Genomic DNA, 9,192 nt, shown 5'->3' with positions numbered 1-9,192 from the left:
CCAACACCTTGACTTCAGACCTTCCAGCCTCCAGAATTGAGAAAGAAAAAATTTCACCTCTTCATTAAGTTACCCAGTCTATGATATTTTTTATAGCAGCATACACAGATGTGCTGGCTAGTTTTGTGTCAACTTGACACAGGCTGGGGTCATCTGAGAGGAGGGAACCTGGATTGAGAAAATGCCTCCATAGGATCCGGCTGTAGGCAAGACTGTAGGGCATTTTCTTAATTAGTGATTGATGGAGAAGGTCCAGTTGATTGTGAGTGTTGCCATTCCTGGGCTGGCGGTCCTGGATAAGAAAGCAGGCTGAGCAAGCTATGAGGAGCAAGTCAGTAAGGAGTACCTCTACATGGTCTCTGCATCAGCCCCTGCCTCCAGGTTCCTGCCCTGTGTGAGTTCCTGCCCTCACTGCTTTTGATGATGAACTGTTATATGGAACTATGGGTGAAATAAACCCTTACCTCCCCACATTGCTTTTGGTTGTGGTGTTTCACCAAGGCAATAGAAACTCTTACTAAGAGAACAACAGGAGGTCCTCAAATAAAAGACTTGGAGGAGGTCTGGAACCGCTGGGAAGATGGCAGAGGATTGTCCGGGACAAAGGTATCACTGGTTTGCACCTATTCATGTGACAGTTGCATGAATCACCTTTCAATCCAGGTTCCCTATGTACCTAGGCTCTACCACCTCCACAGGAGCCTTTCAGACACTGCCTCCTCTTCTGGGAGCAGAGAGAAAGGAACAGCATAAGGGTTCTCTGGGCCAAGGCTGGAAGTCATCTGCATGCCTCTGCCCTGTTCCATCAGCTGGGAGGAAGGCAATGGGAGGCAGAAGCACAGGATGGCTGCCAGGGGTCAGGGGAACAGCTTTAAGGCCATCCACTCAGCCTGCCACAGGTTTCTCTCCCCCGGAGTTCTAGGTTCTCAATTTGCTTTGAACTCTCCCAGAATAACCAAGTTCATTTACTCATCCTTGATAATGGAGACCCTCACCAAGGAAAGAAAATGTCTTTGTAACATAGACTAAGGATTCCCTACCTTCCTGTACCATCTACCTACCCCACAGTCAGACTCGGGTTCCCATTAAGGGCAAGGCTGGATGGGATGGGAGAAGCAATTGCAGGGACAGCTGCAGCTTCGGTGGATATGAGGAAACCCCCTGCTGCTACCACCACCCTCCACCAAGCCTCCTTCGCCTGCAGGGCCGAAGGATGTCTTTCATGATCTTCCCTCTGAACTTCGGGCCATTTGCACATCCCAGGACAGCAGCCTAGGAGCTCGTGTGCAGCCAGGAGGGGTCAGCCAGAGCTACGACTTCCCAGAAGCTCTGCTGAAACAGCAGCATTTCTAAGAGACAGATGTGAGGTTACTAACGGAATGAATACCAAGCTGGGGGTCCCTGTCACTTGTCTTGCTTTGAATTCCCCAAAGCGGGTCCTTAAAAGAAGCTGTGAAAGGACTGAAGACTCTGTGCTGGCCACTTGGAATATTCATCCCAGAAAAGGGGCAAGAGTGAAGGGTTGCCCACTGACAGAGTAGGCAGCCATTTGTTTCCCAGGCCATGACGCTGGATAGCCCTCTCTCTGGAGTTGGCAGAGCAGGGAAGCTGCAATATTCACTCTCACCTCAAGCTAGGGAATGTGGAACACAGAAGCCACCTGAGAAAATAGAGGGAGAGGGATGCTAGGGGTGGCAGGGTGAGCTCTCAGGTGAATCCAGGGTGCTGCGCATAAAAGTCACTGTAACAGAAGCAGATGCTGGGTACCACAATGGTCAGCCTATCAAGGTACCTCAGTGAGATAGGAAAAATTGTGGGCTCCAGTGTACAAAGGAAGAAACAGTAGCTCAGAGACATTAAGCAAATTGTATAAAATCGCACAGTTGATTGTAATGTAAACTTGTATAACCATTATGGAAGTCAATATGGAAGTTTGGGGTGGGACTAAAAATATGTGTTGTATGAAAGGAGAGAAGGTCAGCACACCCCTTGACAAGGATGAAAGAGGCCCTTGGCCTAATAATCTGCATATGGTTAAGGCATTGCTAACTGCTTTGTGGCATGTAACCACTGCCTTTTGGAAGGAGAGAAGCAATTCCTGCAAGTTGTCCTGACTGCCACGTGGGCTGTGGCAAATCCCCTGTCCCACTTTAAATAAATACATGTTTTTAAAAAAGCAAAAAAAAAAAAAATAGAACTATCATATGACCCAGCTATGACACTGGGTAAACACATACCACAGCACACAACAGTGATACCTGCTCATTCATATTCAGGGCTGCTCTATTCAATAAACGGGACCAGCCTAGATGTGCATCAACAGATGACTGGATAAAGATAATGTGGCCCATACGCATGGTGGAATTTTATTCAGATGTTAAGAAAGATGAAATCATGACATTTGTAAGAAAATGGATGGAACTAGAGGTCATTGTGTTAAGCAAAATAAGCCAGACTTGGAAAGACAAACATCACCTGTCATATTTTTTCATCTGCAGAATCTAGATTTAATTTGTGTGTGTGTGTGTGTGTGTGTGTGTGTGTGTGTGTGTGTGTGTGAACAGTCATGCAGCTAGTAAATGTTCATACCAGGTAAGGAACCCAGGTTTGTTTGACTATTCCTTGGTCTTAGTCTCCATTCTATCCTGGCCCCAGATGTGGAGACAGAAGGACAGTCTCTGAGACTGTCTCTGAGGGGACCCCTGGCTGGTCAATGTATCACAGACTGGCAACAGTGACCCTATATCAGAGGAAGGGGACATCTGGGGGAACCAAAGAGGAACAGTTCCATGTAGTTTTTTAAAATCACCATGCAGAGGGGAAATGTTTGGGAGGGGAAGGCTGCAGGTCAAGCTGTAAGAGGTGGACACACCCAGAATGGCAGCTGTCTGGAGCCAGAGAGTCGATCTGCTGTAAACCCTGGCTCTGGACATGTTACCCTCAAATTCTCTAACCATAAAGTGGAAGATAAACTATAAAAATTGCTGAAAAGATTAAATCAACTGAGCCTTGACAGGCCAGGATTCTTAGAGGTCCAAAACTCCAACATGCAACAGTGCCCTCTGCAGGCAACTTGAGGAATGTCGTGGGGGGGGCACCCGACAAAAGGTCAATCTACAGAAACACAATCATCCCATCAACAAACAAGCTGATGACAAGAACACATCTTCTCCAACAAGGAGACCTGAATGGCCCATAACTACTAAAAATGTGCTTATCATCCTCAGCCATTAGGAAAACCATGGTTAAAACTGCCTTGAGAATTCTTCTTGCCCCAGTCAGGATGACTGTCATCAAAAAAACAGTGACATCAAATGCTGGAAAGGGTGTGGAGAAAGGGGAGCCCTAACTCACTGTCGTGAGAGTTTAAACCTGTGCCCACACCTCAGAAATCAGTATGAAGGTTTGTTTAAAAGGATCTAGAAAGAAACTTCCACAAGACTCAACCGTGCCATTCCTGGGCACATTCCCAAAGGACTCTAAGTCAACACACCACAGAGATACTTGCCCATCCACAGTGATTGCTGCACTGTTCGTAATAACTCAAAAATGGAGTCAGCCTATTATGTCCTTCGACAGATGAATAAAGACCGTCGTGTATGAGACAGACAGACAGGCACAGACATGATGATTGGTAGATAGATGACATAGGTAGATAAATAAGTAGACAGACAGACAGACAGACGAGATAAAGAAATTGTATTAAATCATAAAGAAAATTAAATCTTGACATTTTCAGGAAAGTGGATGAATCCAGAAATCGTTACATTAAGCCAAATAAGCCTGATTAGAAAGACAAAACAGCACACATTTTCCCTCACACGCAGAACTTGGATTTAAATGTGCATGATTGACATGAAAGTAGAAAGGGAACCATGCGAGGGAAGGAAGAGATCATAAGAGAAGGTACGAGAACACATGGAGCATGAAAGAATGGGACACCATCTAGAGGAAGGAAGAAGATGGAGGGTGCCATGGGACATGTGTGAATGTGGCATAAGGAAACTCATCACTTTGTATGCTAACTCAAAACAAATTAATTAAGAACTAAAAATCAGAAAGAAGATATGCTGGAGTGGGGAGGGCCAGATGTGAGAAGTCACAGAAAACAAGTGAGCACCCTGAGGCTAACAACAGCCAGGGGCCGTTGACACCCCAGGAAGGAGGGGAGAGATGTCTCCCAGACAACAAGTGTGCATTACAGTATGTGACAAAGAGACATGCTGATGTCACCAAGTTAAGAATCTTAAAATGGAGGATTTGACCCTGGATTCTCCAGATAGACCACAGTCATGCTAATGGTCCCTACAAGAGGGAGACATGGAGAGGAGAGAAAGAGGGATAATAACGAAAACAAAGGCTGGAAGTGACCTGGAGCCAAGAAATTTGGGCGGCTTATAGAAGCCAAGAAGTTTCCCTATGAGCCTCAGAGGGAACAAGGTCCTGCCCAGACTTTGACTGCAGCCCACAAAGCCCCTTGCAGACTTCTGAACTCAAGACAGCTCATTTGTAAAGCCAACAGATTGTTGGTACCTTGTTACAGCAGCAGTAAGAAGCCAGCCCAGCACTAGCTGCATGCAAAGGGCCTTGCAGGCGCAGGCAAGGGACTGTCCACCCCTGCCCAGAAAGCAAGCTGACCTTGGCTTCTCCACTGGGGCACCCATTGAAGAAGAAACCAGCTGGAAGCCAGGGAGAAGCATGAAGTGTGCACATAGCAGAGCCGTTCGGAAAGAGCGGAGGGTTGACTAAGAGGCAGGCAAGGGACAGTCAGCACGTGGGTAGCTGGGCCAGACTCTGCAGGTTCCGGCGTTCCATGAGAGTACAAGACTAGGAGTGGTGATGAACACCTGGAGCCTCAGAAGTTCAAGGCCAGCCTCTGCTACATAACAGGAGAGAGAGAGAGAGAGAGAGAGAGAGAGAGAGAGAGAGAGAGAGAGAGAGAGAGAGAGAGAACAATCCTGAGTCCTCAGAGGAGCAGGAAGCTTGCGTTCCGGCTGAGAGGTGAGACTCAGCTTTGCCTTCAAGACAGAACCCAGGAAGCCTTGACAGCCTTCTTCTGTCTAAAATGCCAAGAATGAAAATCCCTCCAAACCGTTAGAGTAACCGCCCCTCATTCTACCTTAACCAGAGACCCCTAGCCCCAGGCTAGGTTGGCTGGAGAGAAAAATTCAGAGTTCCAGCATGAGCTGGCTGTCATGTCTAGTTTGGGAGCTGCCCCCCCGGTACTGTCTAGAGTCAGAGCTGGATGTCTTCAAGCCCTACCCTTCACCCTTCAAAACTAAAATCCATGGGCCAAATGAGCTGTCACACAGATTCTGACCTAGCCAGTGTGGGAACTATGCAAATTAGACAGCCGCTCCTTCTTCAATCTCTCTCCTGCCATCTGCTGGGAACATAAGCACTGCACATGTCTAAGGTAGATGCAGTGAGGTTACGGGTAGGTAGGGAGGTTGGAATTCCGCAGTATGTACAACCACAATCGCCCTTTCCAAGCCTCTCTACCAGGTTAGCTGCACCCACAGCACCAATGTCTTCCAGGAGGCCCCTCCTCTCCTCCAACGCTGTTTCTTCCAACACTGTTTCTTGCCGAAACCACTGCAGGACTCTCCAAGCTGGCCTCCTCGTTTCCATACAACCTCAAGCTTGCCACAAAAAGATCTTTCTAGAAAGCTAGTTTGATCATGTCCCCTTCCTGTGGGTGCTTCTTAGAGACTCCTCACTGGATATGGCCCTGTCTGACCTCCTTCACCCTCCCCTGGCTTTTTCCCTAAGATATCCTGGTATATATAGGTTTCCCCAGTCCTCACCTAGACAGCCCGTAGACCAGCCCCATGTCCAATCTAATCTGTCCTGTCACATACCAGACAGAATAAAAAGCAACTGCCTGGTCTGGTGACGATAATACCCTCCCTAGTGAGGGCCTTGAGAATGCCATAAGAAGGAAGTATGGAGACAGAGCTGTCTCTACAACCCAAGGCAACTTCAGAGTGTAAGCAAACATTGGTCATCTGGAGACAGGCCCAAGACAAGCTTCTCCCTCCAAGCCTCAGAAGGAACCACCCACTGACGCCTTGATATGTAGCATCTGGCCTCCAGAAATGACAGGGGACATTCTTGTATCAACTTAAGTGGGCCCTCGGGTGCCCAGAAGTTTGGTGGACATTACCCCTGGCATGCACATGAGGGCATTTGGGATGGGTTGGAATTTGAATCAGCCAACTGAAAACAGCAGGTTGTCTTTCTCCTGTGGGTGGGTCACACCCAATCAGCGGAAGGTCTGACTAGACCAAGAAAGCCAACCTTCACTCTTGCAGGAGGTCTTCCTGCCTGGATGCCTCAGGTGTGGAGCTTAAAACTTACATATCAGCCGTCCTGGCTCCCAGACCTTCAAACTTGGAACAGACCTATACACCTGGCTCTCCTGAGTCCCAAGCTTGCCCATTTCATCATGAGGAGGGCCCTTGAACATTGCCAAGACAACTCTCTCTTCTTGGGTAACAAAAAAAAAAAAGGCTGGGGAGAGGGTACACTAAACATAGATGCTTAGAAAAGAAGCATGGCCACATCTCAACCTCTGCCTCAAACTGTCGGCATGCTGCTGGCCTATGAGAAACTGGAGTGAAGGACATCTCCAACTCTGTAGCTCAGAACCCAGCTTTAACACAGATCAAGGCAGAGCAAGCAAAGCTCCTGACTGTCTGCTCCTACGTCCTCCCGAGGACGGTGGGGAGACGTTTAAGTCCACATCATTTTTTTTTTCCATAACAAACATGAACACATCTGTGAAGAGCAACAGCTCACAGACAGGCTGAGCAGCTGCAGAAACTGTATTTGCAATCATCTGCCGCAAGAGGGTGCTAGCAGGCTCCTCCACCACCAAATTTTGTGTATCTCACTTACCCAAACCTCCCTCTTCCCTTCCAAAGGCTAGATAGAGTTTGCATGCCCCTTCAGCTATATGAGAAGGAGCTGGCAGGCCTGGAGTCACAACCCCAGCCAGGTAGAAGCTGTGTCTCCTTTTCCCTTCCCAAGGGAGGCTGGGAACCGGGGAGCTGACTGCCAAGCAACCTGTCCTGGGAGGCTACAAGCCAGAGGCTCATAAGAAATGAGAGGGAGGGGCTGGAGAAATGGCTCAGTAGTTAAGAGCACTGGCTGCTCTTGTAGAGGACCTGGGTTCAGTTCCAGCTGACAACCGTCTGTAAACTCCAGTTCCAGGTGACCCAATGCCCTCTTCTGGTCTCTGTTAGTACCAGGCATAAATATGGTACACAAACATATATATATATATATATATATATATATATATATGCACAAAGATAAATCATGGGTGGGTTAACAGAAATGACAGCGCCAAACCGGAATCCGGCAAATACCCCAGGCTGTCCTAGCAGACTTTCTGCTTCCCTTAGCCTGGACTCCTGTTGCTAGCCTTCAGTCTCCCTCTCTGCACAGCAGGGTGTTGGACTAGTATGTTTCTGAGAGTCTTTGCACCAGGCAGTAGCATGGGCCTGAGTTTTTCAAGGGGTGCCCATGGTTCTCACCAGGAGGAGACATTTCAATCACACAGACACACACACACACACACACACACACACACACACACACACACACAGCACCTCTGCCCCGAGGAAGCGCTGACGGTGGGGCCACCAGCCCTGACACAAGCACTCAGGCTCGTCCTCAGAAGGTATTTTTATTGGTGGCGAGAGGGAAAGTGAGACTCCTTGCTCATCACAGTCTCTCACTGATGAGAACGGCAGACTGAACGGAGCAGTCGAAATTAGGCCAGGAGCCTCGCAGACTCGGGCCATGGGAAACGAGCGTGAGGGCTTGCCTTCAAGGAAGAGGTGGGAGAAAGCAGAACCCCGAATGGCCTCCCTGCCAAGCAGTATGATGCCACCACTCACAGGCCAGTGGATCAAGGTGAAGTTCAACATGGCGCCTCCAGCTACAAAACCTGGCAAGTCCAGGGACAGGGAGTCCAGATGCTGGCTGTCAGAGGAAGTAATATCGGACACCAGGCCCCTGAAGACGGTCGTGAGCTGGGGTGATGCCAGGGTTCCCTAACTGTGCACTGGAAGGTTCTAGTGCTCAGAGGAAAGCCCAAGCATGCCACATGAATGCTCCAGGTCTGTGCCCCTGTGAGTGTGTGTGTGTGGGTGTGGGTGTGGGTGTGGGTGTGTGTGGGTGTGTGTGGTGGCTTCCCCCAGGTTGGATGGGACCAGAGCATCCTGGGCGAAAAGGAGCGCACAAGCTTCCTGAAATCATGGGCCCCTCCCTTCCCTGAGGTAAGCAGTTGGATGGGGCGAAACTCTTCAGTGGCATAACTGCCCAGGAGTTGCCCAGGGAACTTCCCCACAGAGTAGCTGCCCTTTGAGTGCCCTGTAAGTAACCCCAGCATGCTCCTCAGTCTACCAAGTTGGAATTGAACAGAATCATCTCTTGGTCCACCAGTGCTCTCTCTATTGGGGGGTAAATAGACATTTCTTTCTAGCACCCCAAGAAATCATGTGGCTATAGTTACTATAGGTAAGACACACCTGGCCCCTGACTCTCAAGCTCCTCCCATCCTAAACGATTGCCAAGAAGGAAATTAAAGAAATGTCAGCCAGGCACGATGGTGCACACACCTGCAATCCCAGCACTTGGTAGAGGCAGAAGGATCCACAGTTCAAGGATAACTTTGGCCACATGAGACTATGTCTCAAGAAAGAAAAAAAAAAAGAGCCAAGCTCTATTCACCGCACAGCCATTTGATGACCATCAGACACAGAGGTGAAAGCACTCTAAGGCTTGGCTCTAAGCACTGTATATCACTTCTGGCCTCTGCCGCTTACAGCTGTGTGATCAACCCAGGTGGGCCGGCTGCCTCCCAGAATGGCTGTTCTTCTGTCAAGTGGAGCTATGAGGCCCACCTTGAGATGGGGAGAAGTTGGGGAGAGGGGCTGTGGTTGCTACATTCCACTGCTAAACAAACACCCTGCAGAGCACAGAGCTGTTCGGCTATTATGTCCATTCAACATGACTGAGGCTGCCCAGCCATTTCCCACAGACAGGTGCCTTGGCCTTGTGACAAGTAAGCACTGGCCATGAACTTGTCCAGCTGCCAAGTCCCACCTGCAATGACTGGACCCTAGGACTGTGTTCCTGGCAAATAGTTCTTCACTTGATGCCATCAGATGATGTCACCTG

The 9,192-nt window shown here is 48.9% G+C and overlaps 1 non-coding gene across 1 annotated transcript; it reads left to right on the top strand.

The window, feature by feature from the left end:
• The first annotated feature begins 1,954 nt into the window (after positions 1-1,954).
• LOC128123584 (U6atac minor spliceosomal RNA) lies at positions 1,955-2,079 on the top strand. Its single transcript, XR_008222757.1, has one exon. It is a non-coding gene; the product is annotated as a U6atac minor spliceosomal RNA (small nuclear RNA).
• Positions 2,080-9,192: the final 7,113 nt, after the last annotated feature.

Source organism: Peromyscus californicus, unplaced genomic scaffold (assembly GCF_007827085.1).
Source record: "Peromyscus californicus insignis strain IS unplaced genomic scaffold, ASM782708v3 Scaffold_3__1_contigs__length_106647218, whole genome shotgun sequence".
Lineage (NCBI taxonomy): Eukaryota > Metazoa > Chordata > Mammalia > Rodentia > Cricetidae > Peromyscus > Peromyscus californicus.
The sequence above is the reverse complement of the archived record's forward strand: the minus strand, read 5'-3'. Positions and strand labels throughout refer to the sequence as shown.